This window comes from Tupaia chinensis, unplaced genomic scaffold (assembly GCF_000334495.1).
Source record: "Tupaia chinensis unplaced genomic scaffold, TupChi_1.0 Scaffold000434_1, whole genome shotgun sequence".
Classification (NCBI taxonomy): domain Eukaryota; kingdom Metazoa; phylum Chordata; class Mammalia; order Scandentia; family Tupaiidae; genus Tupaia; species Tupaia belangeri.
The window spans coordinates 3328355-3346656 of NW_006159939.1; the positions used below are offsets into that span (position 1 = coordinate 3328355).

At 41.1% G+C, this 18302-nt stretch overlaps 1 pseudogene; it reads right to left on the reverse strand.

Moving 5' to 3' along the window:
• The window catches only part of LOC102488561 (GPN-loop GTPase 3 pseudogene), a 20484-nt pseudogene extending 6583 nt beyond the window's left edge, over nt 1-13901 (reverse strand).
• Between the last annotated feature and the right edge of the window lie 4401 nt (nt 13902-18302).

Sequence of the window (18302 nt, forward strand, 5' to 3'; positions counted from 1 at the left end):
CGCCCCCTTAAAGAAAAAACCAAAAAAAAAAAAAAAAAAAAAAAAAAAAAAAGAGAGAGAAGATATCAGATAGATCTCAGGATCTCAGGGAAGCCAGGGTAGGATAAGTTGGATCATGTGTATAGGTGGAGGCTTCAAAAAAGTTCATGGAAAATGCAGATTATAAGAAAATTATGCATAGTTTTTAAAACATTTTTGCTCCAAGCTAAACTCATTCTGTATTTTCATCTTTCCATAAGCTTTTATTTTTTAATTGCCAAAGGATGCATGTAGTCCCCAGAGACCGAGAGAAGGAGAAGGAGATGGCACCCCACAATTGGGTGTGGTCATGTTGTAATCTCTTCTCCTCCATTTCTGCAGCCTGTTGGGATTTTGGGCACACATGCACAAGTGCCTGGTGTGTTTCTCAAGATGCCAGATCCAGGACTGTGTAGTTGGCTATGTGGGATCCAGTTCCCCTAACCACTAGGCCACTAGCAGGTTCTCCATGAACGTTTTGAAATCCCCTCTTCCTTACGTAGGACTTAGTGCTTTAAATGATAATCTGACTGCTATTTTGAGAAAACACTGTTGGAGCTGGGACAGGGTGAAGTGGGTAGGTATTATAATTAAACTGTTTCCAAAGCAGTTGGTCCATTTACACTCCCACCACTAGTGTATGGGAGCCCTAGTAACTCTACCTCCTTGCTAACAGTTGTATGATCTTTGTTACTGTACCAATTGCAGGAATGTAGTGGTATCTCATTTTAATCTTTAAATTTAGTTTCTCTAATGACAATGTTGAATATCATTTCATGTGCTTGTTTGTCATCCTCATATCTTCTTTGATAAAAAGTGTGTTCAAATCTTTTACTTTGGCCAGCTATGGTGGTGTGACAGAAATGTGATTCCTTGATGCTGAAGCTGAAGAGGGTCTGGGGTTCATATCCTAAGGTCTCCTTTTTTTTAGTGTGCGATATGACCTTTATTGAGCTTATCCACCAGAGTGTATATAATGTCTGTACAAAACCAAATGTTTGTTACTATAACTTCTACATCATAACTAAAATCCAAACAGTTTTTTTAACAACAGTCAACTCAATCAAAACCCACTACTTTGGAATCAATAGCTTCTTTGAAGCCACAGTAACATTTAAATATGGGACTTGAATGCAGAAATGTTGGTTGGTTGGAAAGTTAATTAAACTTACAATTTGCTCAAATAGAATTAAAAAAAAGGCGAAATTGTGGTTTTCTCTGATACTGTCCACTGGAATCACAAACACTGGACAGCTGTTAGAGTATTTAGAGTCCTGAGATAATAAGGAATCCAGGCATCCTTTAGACAGTCCTCTGTTGTCCCTGCTTCCCAATCAGAGATTTGTGGATGTGTGGAATAATGCCACCACCAGCAACTGTAGCCTTGAGAGAGTCCAGTTCCTCAGCTCCACGAATAGGTTGCAAGTAAGGAGGAGGAGTACACTGTACCTTTAAGTTCAAGTACCTCTGCAGTGAGGTAATCCAGGATCACAGTCGCACCCCCACGTCCATGGCTGGTTATTCTAGATTTCAGGTGTCCATGAATATGGCCCACCGAGGACTAAACCAGCTCTCTGCAAACAAGAAACTTCCTTTGTCTTGGCCTTTCCAGAGCCCTTCGCAGCCTTACTGCCATTCATTTCGAAATTCTGCTGAAGCTCACACAAGCAGGGCAGAAAAAGGGCTTGTTAGACACATCGCAAGATGCCACCACCTACTCTTTCGTCTCACTGCAATTCAAACTGTCAGGTCTCCTTGTTTACTCTGTGTACTTTTTTCTTTTGTTAAGAATTATTTTATTTAACTTTATTTATTTATTTTAATTTGACCAGAGAGAGAGAATGAGAGCAAGAGAGAGATAGGGAAAATGAGATACTAAGCTGTCTGGTCCGGGACTTGAACCATGTGTGGTCAGCCATGTGGAAGTCTAGCGCTCCCAACCACCATGCCACCTGCCAGCCCCTGCACTGGGTACTTTTGCAGGTGACCATTACCCTGGCTGGCTGGTGCTGGGAATGGGTCCCTCCTGGAAGCACTGTTTTCTCTCTCTCTAATATGTTTTCTCTATTAGTATGAATTAATGGATTTCCATTTAATATAATTATTTTCTTGGTGACATTGTCTCAGATTTGGCTCCATGAGATCTTTTAGAAATGGGTCTCTGCGTTTTTTCTACAGCTCCATTATTTTTTAAAACCAATTCCTTACTTTCTTCCACAATAAGTATTTCAGGTTCCTCTTATATTTTCTGCCCCAAACTGAAATTAGCTATTTCTCCAAAGAGTCTTGATTTATTTTTTATTTATTTATTATTTTTTTTAGTGGAAATTGTATTTAGAAGCCCAAATCTGGGCATGTTCTCATTGCTATTGAGGACTGATTACTTCTAGGGTTTCTCAGTGAACAGTGCTAAGAAATATGCATGTATACACCCATATGTTTATAAATATATCTTTGATCTATTTCTTTCCCTCTTTTATTACACACACATATTAAAAATAATGCGTAAATCATAATTTGGGGTCAGCAGGTGGCATAGTTGTTGGAGTGCTGGACTCCCATATGACCAACCACGGTTTGAGTCCTGGATCCGGTGGCTTGCTTTCTCGCTTTTTCTTTCTCTCTTTCTCTCTCTGGTCAAATGAAAATAATAATAATAACAACAAGTAGAATTAATTAAATAAATAAATCTTTTTAAAGAAATCATACATTCCATTTTTTTCCTTTCTTAGTGGGTTCGTGTACTTGCCAGACGGAGATGGGGTGAGTGTGAAAGCATCCTTCCCCTGTGGAGGATGGTCATGCCACAATCCCTTCTCCTCCATTTATGCCTCCTTTCAGGATTTTGGGCATGCACATACACATATCCAGTATGTTTCTCAAGTCACCATATTCAGAACTCAAACTGCAGTTGGCCATATGGGATCCACACAGATTTACCACAATGCTACTGGCTGGCCCATACATTCAAATTTAATTACAATTAATTGTGTTCAAAATGAAGATATAGGGCCAAAATACTGTATTCAAAAATGGCCACTTCCTGTCCTACACTTCTAGTATATTTATATTACTCTTTTGAAATAGAATATTTATGTGTTTTAGCTCGTATTTTCTTTTAGGAATAAAACACATTTATTATTACTTCATGAATATTAAAACATTAGCACAGTTCAGAAGTCAAAGTGATACGAATGATTGGGACTAGGTAGTGGCACAGTTGTGATGTAACTAGACCTTAATGGAAAAGATCCTGGGTTTGTATCCTGGGACCTCCCTGAAGACCCTGAGTGTGCATGTGGGTGCGTACATATGGGCTGGATGAGACTGAGGGTGAATTGTGGCATGGAGAGCCTGCTGGGGTGCCTGTCTCTGTCTCTGTCCCTCTCTCTCTCATGGAAGAAAAAGTTACACAAAAAAAGAATAGTAAAGTATCACACCACCCAACTTTTTTTATCTCAGAATTATTATTATCGTTTTTTGGTGCTGGCAGGTGGCATGGTGGTTAAGGGCGCTGGACTCTCACATGGCCAACCATGGTTTGAGTCCCAGACCTGGCAGCTTGCTTTCTCACTTTCTTTCTCTCTCTCTCTCTCTCTCTCTCTCTCCCTTTCTGGTCAAATTAAAATAAATAAATAAAAGGACAAATTTTTTAGAAAAAAAGGAGAGTGTTAAAGAGATTTTTAAAAAGAATTATTATTATCATTGTTTTAGATAGGATTTCATTGTTGGAGATCCTCCTGCCTCAGCCTCCTGAGAACTATACATGCATGCTACTGTGCCTGGCTTTTTAATGGTGGGCTGAGAATTCAACATGGACCTTCCCTATGACCTCAGTCTGCCAGGTGGCACTATTTGCCATTGCAGATTACCATAGCTGGACCTAAAAGTTGGGATTTTATTGGCAAGTTCCAATTCATACCTTTCAATAATAAAATTATAGTAAAAGGACATATTTACGGAAATAAGGATTGATATGTGAAATAATTACTATGCTTTCTTGTTCCTAAGTATAGGAAGCAAGATTGAATGATATGAGGGATAGGGAAAGCCATTCTTTGACATAATACAAAGCAATAATTTTAGTATATGACTGAAGTTCTTTTTCATTATTTATACCATGTTTTCCAATGTGCTTATAAATATGCTTATAGATCTTAATGCAGAATAAATGCCTTTAATTTCCATGGTGTGTATGTTCCATGGTATGTGTGTGTGGTGTGTGTGTGTGTGTGTGTGTATATATATATATATATATATATATATATAGTTTAAAATTTAATATACAACAAATCAAAGCAACCATTATGTTCTAAAAGATCAAGGTAAGTTAAATATATAAGAACATTACTGCTAAGCTAATGGAGCTTATGCTTCATGCCCTTCCTTGCATGACTCATTACAAAGGCCTGGAACAGGCCCTAGCAAGGTGTTCACATAGTCATGTCATATTTTTTTCCCCAAGAGGTTTTTGCGTTAGTGTGTGTGCGTTTGCTGGAGAGAGATACAGAAACAGTACAGGAAAAGTGAGAAATCACGCCCAGGGAGGATAGCCATGCCACGCCGCAATCTTTTTCCTCTATTCTCCTCCTGGGATCTTGGGCACACATGCACACGCACCCCGTGTGATTTTTCAATCAAACTCAAACTGAGGTTAGACCATGTAGCAATATGATTTTATAAAATTTGCAGACTTTAAAATATTTTAATGTTTCTTCATTTAGTTCTTCCAGGAGAGAGAGCAAGGTATCCTCAACAAGGTCTTCGTGTAGTGATCCACTCCCAGCCTCAGCCAGCCAGGATCACAGGCACACATGTATGTCCAGCGTATACACGGGCACCTCAGCACACAAACTCAGGACCTTCCATGTGGCCCGTAAACTTTTCACTTTTTTTTTTTTTCCATTTTAGTTTTTTGCCATTAGGGCACATGTGCTTACCAGAGAAAGGGAAAGTGAGAAATCAGCCCCAACCCCAGGGTGATGGCCACATCACAATCCCTTCTCCTCCATTCTTCTCTTGGGATTTTGGATGATATGAGGGATTGGGAAAGCCATTCTTTGACATAACACAACACACACACACACACACACACACACACACATACATGCACCTGGCATGATTTTCAAGCTGCCTGGTCTGGAACTCGAACCATGGTTGGCCATGTGGGAGTCCAGCACCTTAACCATCACTCAGACTTCCCCTCCCTCACACTTCCTCTTGAGTCTGGCATTTTGAGAAGCAGTATTTGACAGTCACTTGTATGTGTAACTAATCATTTCTTTCTTTTTATTTTTAAAATTTTCTTATTTTTTACATTCAATCACTGAACATCTTTACAGCATACAAAATGAATTTTCCTATCAAAGCAGTTCTTTGAAAGAATTGCTTCCAGGAAAATTCTGCTGCCCACCTGGCATTGTGACACAAAGGTGCCCGATCAAAAATTATACTGTGCTATGGAGTGCGTTCCAAAGCACCAGGCACTGAAGTATGCACACAGTGGAAGGAAGAGAGGTTTAAAAAGGACAAAACTGGAAGCTAATCTGTGGAGAAAAATTCTAATTATCAGAAGTGTAGAAGTGTAAATGGAGCATTTCTTTATCATGATTTAGTCAAAATGGCTGTTCTTTCCTGTCAGGAATGTACTTAATAATGCAGAATGTACAGTGACAATGCACCATATTTTCTCCCTTTTTGCATAAAACTTAAATCATTCCTGTGCTTATACATCACAGAGTTTAGTTGCGTTCAAACCGTGTGTCTCTTGGCATAGTGCATACTACATCCCAATATGTCAGATCACTTAGACTATTTGACATATTTTTTCCTTATAAAGTTGTGGCTCTGGATAAAACAACACAGAAAACTGATCCAATCAGCAATATAGACTGAAACAAAAAAAAGGGCTCCAGTGACACAACTTCTCCACATACTCATCAACTTAGTCAATATCTGTAGTGCAAGAGTAATTTCATGACATATTTATGCAGCTCAATATCAAATAGCACCAATTTAAAACTGTATTTGAATTCCTCATATTATAGATAATTGTGTGATTTTTATAAAAATACGAAGCCAAAATAATAGAAAAAAGTCTATTAGAGAAGTTTATCAGGTCATTAATTAAGAAAATAGTATGCTATTTTCTGTATTATGTGATGTGTAAGGTATTTATTGTTTTTTGTAGTGACTTATTTTGTAGTGACATTGTATTTTGTAGTGACTTATTTTCTTTATCCAAGCATATATTCATTTGTTTCTATTTTACTACTTATAACTTGTGTGCTTTCTTTTATTTGGAGAGGTTTTTGTTATAGGGCACGTGCATGTGCCAGAAAGACAAAGACAGAGAGACACAGAAAGTAGAAAATCACCCACCCATCAGGGGGATGGCCACGCTGCAATCCCTTCTCCTCCATTTTCTTCTCAGGATCTTGGGCATGTCCGCACACATGCCCAGCGTGAGTTTAAGCCATTGGGTCCAGGACTTGAACTGTGGTCAACTACATGGGAGTTCAGACATAGCCATTACTCCAACTGCTGGTCCCTCTTTTTTTTTTTTTTTAAACTTTCTTTTCTTTTTTTTAAAGAGAGGGGTACTGTTGATGTCGTCTGGCCACACTATGATCCTTCTCCCAGCCCCACAGCCAGCCAGGGTCATGAGTATTCAGGTCAGCCCAGATGCTGAAGTCTGGTCTTTCACACGGCCCTTCAGATTAGAGCACGTCTTCAAATTAGAATTTTTCAGGGCGGCTCCCTAAAATTTGATTTTCCTTGATTAGATGAATTAAAACATTTCTATCTTATGATAAAAATACTAAGCTACCATTCTCAAAATAACTCCAAAGACAAAGAAATGGGTTTTCTGTTAATTCTCATGATAATTAAAACACACACTTCCACACACAAAAACACACAAGGCCAACTGTGGTGGCACGCTGGTAATATAATGTTCTGCAATTCTGAAGCCACATGGAAAGGTTCCAGGTTCACATCCTGAGGACTCCCTGTACACACTGATACATATATGTGCCAGTAATCCTGAGTGGCCAAGGCTGGGGTGGCCTACAGCTTGAAGACCCTGTTAGGAATGCTTCTCTTTCTCTCTCTCTCAGTAAATAAACACACACACAAACACACACACACACACACACACACACACACATACTTCAAATCACATTGCCCTTTGTCAACTTTGTTCTCCAATATTTATAAGGTAATTCCATTCAGGTTGTGTAGAGTTCACCTTCCATTATCTTATATATGTTTGAATTATTAATTCATAAAATGGGGCCAGGGTAGAACTTTTAACCACTCCACCCTTCAGAGATGGGGCTTCTGAAATGTCCTTGTCAGAGGAAGGCAGCATCCACTGGAGGACAAGTCATAGCTTCGAGCCAGCTCAGGAAAACAGAGGTAGATGGAGCTAGATCAAGGACTATCACAAAATCAGATGTAGCTAGAATCCTGAGATTATAGAAATAGATGACTATCAGCATGGGTTTTAAAAATGTAGCTAGAGGATATCAGATGCCTAGGAATAACCCACTGAATACAAAAAGCAAACAAACAAAAATCACTGAATGCAGTTTGAGAAATTATGAGAGCCAGACTTAATTATCTATGTAAAAACAACAACAACAACAAAACCTGAAGGGAATAATAAAAAAAAAAAAGAAAATGACAAAAGATGACTTGAATGGAGGGTGTACATCTCTTAGAAATTGCTTGAGAACAGTTGGTACCCTCTGGACCAAGTGTGACATAGGGATTGGAGCCTTTGGAACTTGTTTTTCTTAAGCCCAGACTTCGGTCTCCCTTCCACTGTGCTCATATATCTAGTGTGCAGAAGGAACATTGTTCTCGCCGAATTCCCACAGAGGCTTTGCCACTGGATCTCTTTGAGGCCACTACACCTCTCCTTTCGGGGCTCACTTTATTTCTGCTTAGGTGGAGCTGGGAGTTGTAATTTCCAACTGGCAGCTCAAATGTCTAAAGCTCCTTGAAGTTTCCATCACTGCAGAAAAATTGAACTAATCTAAAGATTATGAAATACACGGGACAAGAGCATGGGAGAAAGGCTGAAGAAAATCCCAACTTTGAGGACAGGATACAAAGTGCTAAATAGTGAAGTTATTAGAATTGTCGAGAACTCCGGGTCCAGCAGCTGGCATAATAGCTATGTCAGACTCTCATGTAGTCGACCACGGTTCGAGTCCTGGATCCGATGGCTTAAACTCAACGCCGGGCGCGTGTGCGTGCGTGCCCAAGATCCTGAGAGGAGAATGGAGGAGAAGGGATTGCAGCTGCAGCATGGCCATCCCCCCTGGGGGGTGATTTCTCACTTTCTGTCTCTCCGTCTCTCTCTGTCTTTCTGGCGAGCGCACGTGTCCTCTAGCAAAAACCTTTATAAAAAACAAACAAACAGAAAAACAAAAAAAGTATTGTCGAGAACTCCAAAATAGCATAAAAAGCCTCTAAAGAAAAACACCTGAAGCTTTATCATTTGCTCTTATCCATCTTCATACTATCCTTTGTCACTTAAAAGATAGTAAGATTCTGTAGAATTTTTGTTAACAGAATGAAATGTCAATCTAGTACATCAAAAAATGGATAATTCTGAGCTGCATTAAGAAAGAGTGCAGTCCCTGTTCCACAAGTGACCTCCTCTGGAGAGCTGTAATAATAGGATCCAATCTGCTGAGCGTCACATGATGCTTGTTTTGAAAATAGTTTGCATTTCTTAGATGAAGGGCACGTTTTAACACTTCAGATTACAATAACACCGGCTTACGTTTCAGCTACTTTAATTCACATCAGTCTCACAACTTGGCAGAAACATGTTTTACCCAATCTGAGTCTGTTCTGGTCACCCTGACAATTCTATTTTTCAGAAAAAGGTATTTAAAAAAGAACCACAAGCATATATTTTTAAAAAAGATGCTATCTTGAATCCTATGAATGTTTTTCAGATTTTTGTATTCAGAAATGAGATAGTAGTTCCTTTCTGTAGAAGGTTCTATCTTGCCTGGACTGGAAAAGTAAAAAAGGAAACAAAAGAAATGTATACTGGCCAACTCTGGGAAAACTATTCTTCTTGACCAACTCTTTTCTTTTAGTAGAGAAAGGATAAGGGTGGAGAATTATTTGTTGTATCCTGCTAGGATTATCTTTCATATTTTGATTTAAATTTTGTCATGTGCTTAGAGGCCTCTTTTAAAGGAAGAAAAAAAAAAGTAAAACCTGAATACCCAGAAATGCTTGTTAAATCTAACAGCACACCTGCTACAGATTAAATACCAGTAGCTCTTTGACTCATAACAATTTTCATATCCCAATATCTGTCTTCACTGAGGTGTATCATTTTTACTGCAGGAAACTAGACAAATATGGGAGTTAGACATGTAGGTTGGTTTAAAGCAAACAACCCTCAACACTTAAATATTTTTGAGAAAAACATGTGAACTTGCAAAGCTTACTGTACTCGTTGCCATTAAAATATGATCCTGATTCTTTTCATAACCACATACATCCGTGCCCAAATAGCACAGGAGTGATGCGTCAGTGTAATTTAAAACAAAACAAAACAAAACAGCTTGGTAAAGTTCTGTGACTTGGTGGTTAAGGCAGCCGGGTCCCACATGGCTAACCATGTGGTTTGAGTCACAGACCCGGCTGCTTGAGAAACATACTAGGCATATCCCGAAAGGGAGGCCATGAAGGAGGAAGGATTGTGGTGTGATCATTCCCCACGAGTGGTGCTTTCTCTTTTCTTTTTTCTTTTCTTGCATGGCCAACTATGGTTTGAATCCTGGCCTGTGACTTAAAAAATATGCCAGGTATGTATGTGTGCATACTCCAAGTCTTGAAGGGATGGAGAAATGGAAGAGAAGGGATTATGGTGTTACCATGCCCCATGGGTGGGTGCTTTCCCTTCTTTCAGAGCATGTGTGCCCTCTGGTAATTAAAAAAAATGTTTGATTATTTTATTCACCTTGTTTAAATTCCATTAGTGGTATTTCTGTGGACTTGGGGCTAACAGCAAACCCTAGCATGGCCTACAAATCTGTAGAGAATCATAGCAGTTTTCTAACCCATCTAGCTATTCTCGTTGATTTTTGCTCTCCAGCCACTGTGACCTTTTTCCAGTTCTTCAGTGCCCATCTTCGTGCTGGACGCTCTCCCTCTGCCAGAATTTCCCCTCCCCATTAATTTGTGAAGAAGAAACTTGTCCTTCAGCTCACAAGCCCAAAATTAGTTTCTCGTGGAAGTGGAGACTGGGTGAAGTCCTCCTCCCATACTCTTTGGTAGCATTTACTTCATCTTCAAAGCAGTTTTCAGAATAACGGTCCAATAAGGAAGTGTGTGATTAGTTGTTTCATGTTTGTCTCCTGTGCTAAGACTGAAAGTTCTACCAGACTACATCCATACCCACATTGCATTCCATTGAACATTTACTGCCTACCTGTCATAAACCCTTTTGTAAAGCATGTGTTTATGAAATAGTGATTATATGATCGAGAGCATATAATTAGGGTTGAGCGTCTCCCCATTGTGTCTTCAGTCACAGCAGAATCAATAGTCTATTCTGCTCACTAATAAGGTCAGCCCACGGTTAGGATCAGTCTTAGCAAAGCATGGTATTACGTCAGATAGTGTACCATCACAACCACACAAAATGAACCATATCCACAGCTCACTTTATTACTAAATTAATTTTTTCCAATTTTTTAAAAATAGTTGGGCTAACATGCTTCTTTTGGAAAAGGAAGGAGAGAGAAAAAAGAGACAACAAAATACATCCATCTTCTGGAATTGATAAGTCAAATGAGCCCTCTGTATTGGCAACTTTTTACATGTTCAACTGTAGTTGGTAAATTGAAAACAGTTTTCCACAAAATCATATCATTCAACCTACTGTGTTACCCTTAATAACCTAGAAACTTTATGGGCCAGCAGGTGGTGTGGGGGTTAAGGTGCTAGACTCCCATATGGCTGACCATGGTTCAAGTCTCGGACTTGGTGGCTTACTCTCTCACTCTCCTTTTCTCATCAAATTAAGTAATAATAATAGCAAATAAAAATAAGTAAATAAATAAATATATTTGAAAAATAACCTAGAAGCTTTGGAATGTTTCAAGAGGCTTTATCTCACTCACCTTCTTGTAATTTTGGATTGTCAGGAAAGTCATGATGCATTTTTGCATAGAAAAACAGAAAAACACATCATGACTTTTCTGACAACCTACTATGTTGGGATTGAGGTGAATCAGCTGATATGATACCCGTCCACCTACAGAAAGCTGAACAGTGTACAGGGTTTCTTGCCGCATATGCAGTAGGGGTTGTAAATAACTACCAACCCAATCTCTGAAATGTCACTTGAAAATGTCCTACTTCTGTTCCCCTTCCCATTATCACTACCTTGCTTTAGAACCTTTGTCATGTGTTGTCTGGGCTATTTGAACAGTCTAATGGTTTTCCCACCTTTTCTTCTTTTTTTTTTTTTTTTTTTAAATTTTAAAGTTTATTCCCTTCATCTGAGAGGGCGAGGGAGAGAAAGAGACACACCTTCAACCAAGTCCCCATGCCACAATCCTCCCCCACAGCCCTGTAGCCGGTCAGGATTAGGGCACGCCCAGCACATTCAGGTGGACTTGGGATGCAAAGCTGGAGCCTTCCCATATGGCCCCCAGCAGGTGCAGCAGTGCCACTACTGCCTGGCTCCACTGTGGCTGGGCTTGGTTTTCTCACTTGTATTTTTATTTTGTTTCATTTTTTCATTTTTTTAAAAAGAATTATTTATTTAATTTTATTTATCATCATTACTGTTATTTAATTTTCTATAGGGCATATGCACTCACCAGAGAGAGAAAGAGAGAAAGTCAGAAAGGAAGCTGCCAGGTCTGGGACTTGAACCTTGGTCAGCCATGTGGGAGTTTATAGCTCTTAACCACCACGCCACCTGCTGGCTGTTAAATTTCCCTTTTTCTTTTTTTTTTTAGAAAGGTTTTTGCTATAGGGTGTGTGCACGTGCCAGAAAGACAGAGAGAGACAGAGAGACAGAAAGTGAGAAATCACTCCCCCAGGGGGGATGGCCATGCCACAGTCCCTTCTCCTCCATTCTCTTCTCGTAGTCTTGGGTACGCACATACATGTGCCCGGCGTGAGTTTAAGTCACCGGGTCCAGGATTCTGAACCTTGGTTGACTACATGGGAGTCCAACAACATAGCCATTACACTAACTGCTGGTCCCAGTTTTCCCATTTTTTTGGTCTCTGATTGCTAATTTTTCCCCCACCTTGCTGCCAGAATTACTTCCTTAAATGTAAATACAATAATTTAACTTCCCTAATTAATGACCTTTTATGATTCTCAATTGCTTGTATGAGTGATGTTTAAGACTTAAAAGATAAGGGGCCAGCAGTTAGCGTAATGGCTATGTCACTGGACTCCCATGTAGTTGACTGCGGTTTGCATCTAGGACCCGGTGGCTTAAAACTCACACCAGGCATGTGTGTGTGCATGCCTAAGATCCCAAGAGGAGAACGGAGGAGCAGGGATTGTGGCATGGCCACCCCCCCTGGAGGATGATTTCTCTCTTTCTATCTCGCTGCCTCTCTCTGTCTGTCTGGCGAGCGCACGCGCCCTGTAACAAAAACAAAACAAAACAAAACAAAAAAACAAACAAAAAAACCTCTCCAAAATAAATAAATAAATAAATAACAGCTGTGGGACCAGCAGGTGGCATGGTGATTAAAGGGCTGGATTCCCACATGGTCAACCACAGTTCGAGTCCTAAACTCGACAGCTTGAAAATCACACCAGGTGTGTGTATGCGAATGGCCAAAATCCCAAGAGAGAAGTGAAGAAGGGATTGTAGTGTGGACATTTCCCTAGAGAATGATTTCTTACTTTCCCTCTCTCTGTATCTCTCTGTCTCTCTCTGGCAAGCAAGAGTGCCCTATGGCAAAAGCCTAAAAACAAAAACAAACAGGGTCTAGCAGGTGGCATGATGATTGAGGCACTGGACTCCCACATGGCCGACCACGGTTCGACTCCTGGACCTGGAGGCTTGCTTTCTCATTTTCCCTCTCTCTCATGTCTCTGGTGAATTAAAAAATAGTAACAATAAATAAAATTAAATCATTCTTACCAAGCAAGCAAAACAAAAAACAGCTGGATCCTACTTCCAAGTTAAAATATAAAAGTAAGCTGGCCTCATGGCCTAGTAGTAAAAAAAGTTAGATCCCACATGACTAACTGAGCAGTTCAAATCCAAACACTGGCAGCTTAAAAAACATGTTGGACATGTGTGTGTGCATGCCCAATATCCTAACAGGATGCAGAAATGAGGAGAAGGGATTGTGGTGCTACTGTGCTCCACGGGGGTGCGAGGAGGGCACACACTTTCTCCTCCTCCCTTTCTCTCTAGGCACTTGTGCAAATAAACAAAAATATCAATGAGATAGAGTGGGGTAGGTGGCCATAGCCTGGGCCTTTTGACCCCTCTTGTGCTTCCACAGCGCCTCTCTTTGGAACCTGTAGGCTTATTGGATGACGTGGTCAACCTCACAAATGCCAGTCTTTCCAGGAAGGCACTATGATCTTCACAATCCCACCACACCGGATCTACCACACTGGCCTGTCCACTCACATCCGTGTAACCCCTGGGCTTCTCACTGTTCTGCAACACTGCACGTATTTTCATTCATTTTTGTGTTGACATAGTCTCTTAGAACTGCCTGGAAAGCTCATACTCTGTTGGACAAATTTTGGACCCAGTTGGGATGAAATTTCTTCTGGAAACCTTTCAGACTACCCTGAGTCAGAGCCGGGTTCTCTCCATCGCCCACCACCGGCTCTGGATTTGACCCCATCACAGCACCTGGCACGTTGCGTCATCTGTCTCCTCTCCTTGGTGTCAGAAAGTGTTTTATTGGTCTTGGTGAAACTTGTGCCTTCCTAACACAATGTCTGGCTTACAGTTAGGTGTTTGCAGAATGCCAGATGACTTAACAGTTTCTTTCAGGAAGTCAAATTCACAGGGGTGGATTCAACGTAACTTTTTCCTCACTACCACCAGCCTCCCTATCACAAACATACCAACGTACTTAAGATACCATCTTTCCTCTCTGATTTAAATAGTGCGATATCGTGATTTATACTAAGGAAAACATATTTGGTCTCTGTCCCTATTTTCTGGCACACAACTCTCACAGCTCTTGGAATCTCCAAAGCCTTGAGTGTCTTTTTATATGCTAACGAGGGGGTGCTGGAGTGTCTGCATAGCCTCAGGATGGGGCCTGATTGCCAGGGGAACAACCAGTTAGAACACTTGCAGTTAGTTATGGCACTTTTAACCCCACTCCCTGAGCTCCCAAGTATGGAGGAGAGAAGAGCTAGAGGTTGTTTTAATAACTAATGGGCAGGGGCTGGCAGATGGCATGGCGGTTGGGGCACTGGACTCCCACATGGATGACTGCAGTTTAAGTCCCGGACCTAGGGGCTTGCTTTTTCACTTTTCTCTCTCTGTCTCTAATAATAGTAATAATAATAAATTAAATTAAATGATCAATGGCCAGGTTTTTTTTTTTGAAGAGGTTTTGTGCTATAGGGCGTGTGTGCTTGCCAGCCAGCCAGAGAGAGACAGAGAGACAGAAAGCGAGAAATCACCCCCCAGGGGAGATGGCCACACCACAATCCCTTCTCCTCCATTCTCCTCTTGGGATCTTGGGCATGCACTCACACCACCGGGTCCGGTACGCAAACTGCGGTCGAATACATGGGAGTCCAGCGACATAGCCATTATGCTAACTGCTGGTCCCATCAATGGCCAGTTTTTAATCACTCATGTTTATGTAAAGACACCTCCATTAAAACTCAGAGGATGAGGTATGGAGAGCTTCTCCATTGGTGACCACATGGATGGAGGGGCTGAGAGGGCATGGAAGCTCTGTGCCCCTTCCCACATACTTGGCCCTATGCACTTGTTCTACGTGTCTCTTCCTGAGCTGTATACTTTGATAATAAATGAGTAATAGTAAAGAAAATGCTTTCCTGAGTTCTGTGAGCCACTCTAGCCAATGAACCTGAGGAGTCAGGCATGGGAACTCTGATTTATAGCTGTTTGGTCAAAGCACAGGTGAGACCTGGAATATCAGGTGGAGGAGGGTAGTCTTGTGGGACGGAGCTCTTAAACTGTGGTATTTGATGCTGTTTCTAGGTAGACAGTGTCAGAATTGAGTTACATTATGGGAAACTAATTTGTGAGTGCAGACAATTGGAGTATTGCTTTGTACAGGACAAACACACATGGGTGTCAGAAGTGAAGAAGACTTTTTTCCTATAGATATCAATATTTCAGAAAGAGATTTTTTTTTAGAATTATTTAATTTTATTTATTATTATTATTATTTTTATTTGGCCTGAGAGAGAGAGAGAGAGATGGAGGGAGGGAAAGTGAGAAAGCAAGCCACCAGGTCTGGGACTCAAACTGTGCCCAGCCACGTGGTAGTCCAGTGCCCTATGACCATGCCACCTGCCAGCCCCTTCGCAAGAACATAATATCTTTCTCTTGGTCTTTGGTGCCGACTTTGGATGGAAGAGTCTGGAGACAATGGGGTCATTCCTGGTGAGCTGCTGGAGGAGAAAATGTAACAGAGTTGTGTCTACCCTTAAAATTAAAGGTCTTTGAGACAAAATTGAGAAAGACCCAGTGTTGTTCTTCTTTGCATGGAATACAGTGTGAATTTCTCAAAGCTCAAGACAGATGTGCAGAGAAGAAAAAGTTACAGTTTTTTCCCCCTAAGTTCCAATTTAATATCTGTTTAGAGACTCCATTGTTCCTGGTGGCAATAACTGCCTTTTTAGTCAATTCCTGGCAAACTCAGACACAAAAATTGTGGTTACTTCCTCACTACATCTAACTAGTCTTATGGCTCCAGGAAAGGGAGAGGTATCTGGGCCTTAGGTTAGTAGTTATCCATGCTGTCATCTGCTGGGACATTTCACCCAAATGCAGACCCTACTCTAGGGTAGTCTCCATGGAGATATCCATGCTCTTACTGGTCCCCAGCTGTATGGCTCAGACTTCCTTATATGGCATACCCTTTGGTCAGGACTCTAAAATGTCTAAGAGGTCTTCGCTCTGTCAACTAACACTGCACTTTTCACTGGGGCTGTTGTAAACCTAAGCCAGTTTAGTCTTCTACAGTCCTAGATTATTTTAGTAACTATGGTAACCATCATGAAATTGAATTACTGTCCATTAACTATGCCACAGATGCAATAATAAAAAATAATAATAATAAAAAGACCAAACGTGCACAATGGTGATACAGCACTCAGGGGTGCAGAGGCCACACGGGAAGGTCCCACGTTCACATCGGGGGTCTCCCTGTGTGTGCTGAGTGTACACATGTGTGCTATGATTCTGGCTGGCTGTGACTGAGGAATACATTGTGGCGTGAAGGTCCTGTTGAGGGGAACCTCTTTCTCCCTTTCACATAGAAGAAATAAATGAGTAAACTTTGGGGGAAAGCCATTTATTATCAGGTAGACTCAAAAACCTACAAACTGTTCTGTAAGACTGACGGAAGTCCTAACTTTCTGTTCTTTGGGCCAGAACCAGTGACCTCTTGCCATGAAATGTTTTCTTGAAGCAATACAACAATATCCAGAGGCAGAATGTGCACTCTTAGACTTGGCATTGGGAAAACAGAAATCCTCTGGCTCCATGCTTGGATACAGGTTTATTTAAGGTTGAGCCCTCAGGTGTTATCCTTAAGGGTATGGAAACAAGTCTGGGTGGATTTTTATATTCTATTCATTAAACAAGATTGTTTTCTTTTTGGATAGGCTTTTGCTATAGGATGTGTGCGCTTGCCAGAAAGACAGAGACAGAGACAGAAAGCGAGAAATCACCCCCCAGGGCAGATGGCCACGCTGCAATCCCTTCTCCTCCATTCTCCTCTTGTGATCTTGAGCATGCATGCACATGCACCCAGCGTGAGTTTAAGCCACCGAGTCTGGGACTCGAACTGCGGTCGACTACATGGGAGTTCAGACATAGCCATTATGCTAACTGCTGGTCCCAACAAGATATTTTAACTTTCACTCATTTCTACAAAAAGACCCTATTCTCTTTTTCTACTTTTTTAAAAATTTATGATTCAACATGTGTGCACCTATGAAAGAGACAGAGAGAGAGATTGAGAGAGAAAAACATCCTCAACAGGGCTTCCACACACTGTGGTCCCTTTCCTCCTGTCCTCCAGCTGGTCAAGATCCTGGTCTTATGTGCATGCGTTCAGTGTATTTTCAGACTGATCAAACCAGTGACTCAAGCCGAAGTCAGCATGTGGCTTCCAACTCTGCAATTTGATATGCTACCGTCTGTGCCACAGAGCCAGACCAGGACTTCATCTCTAAGGTTTATTATGCCAATTCAAAAAGCTTCCCGGATTGATGGGGATATGGATAACAGAAGGTGTATCGCCATATTGGCTGGCTTTGGAATGTAGGCTTCCTGACTTGAGTGCCAACTGACTACTTCTGAGATTTCAGTTCACAATTTGGTAACTAACCAAACCTTGGGTTGTAGATTAAACCAGCACCTATATAAGATTACAATGGTAATGCTGAAAGATTTACGAATATGCTGTAGACACACAAGGGACAGGACAGTGTGAAGGTCTTCCACAAATTCTGGTCAATGCATTTGCCCCGGGCCCTCTCTATTCTTGGCATCCTCAAAACCACTCTCTCTCTTCTGCCTTTTTGCCAGAAATACACAGAGCTTCTATAAGGTTGTACCTCCCAGGGTTCCAGATAGAAAAGCTGTACTGGTCCCCTCTGCTCTAATCCCAGACTTGAAGTTCTCCTTTTCCTTTCAGCAATAGAGAAGGAAAGCATGGCAGGAAGGAGCACCTAAAGCCCCTCAAGCATTTTGTTACACCAGAAATCTCTCTGATGTTCTTTTAACTCGCACCTCAAAGGAGAAAAACAGAAGGTATTGCCTCCAGGTTTCTCATTTACATCTGGACATGACTTCTAAATGTAAGCGACAGGAACTTGTCTTCTTTGTACTCAAGTTCACCATAGTAATCCTTTTGGGTGGTGGTGGCCTTCCGTTGAATTGTCTGGGTTTGAGGAGAGAGGTGGAGTGGGATAGGGTGAGGATACATCAGTGTTAGCCCTTCACAATTCTATTTTACCTTGTAAGTGGACTCCTCTCTTCAGGGGAAACACAGAAGTGTGTTTTCTCATAAATCATCAGC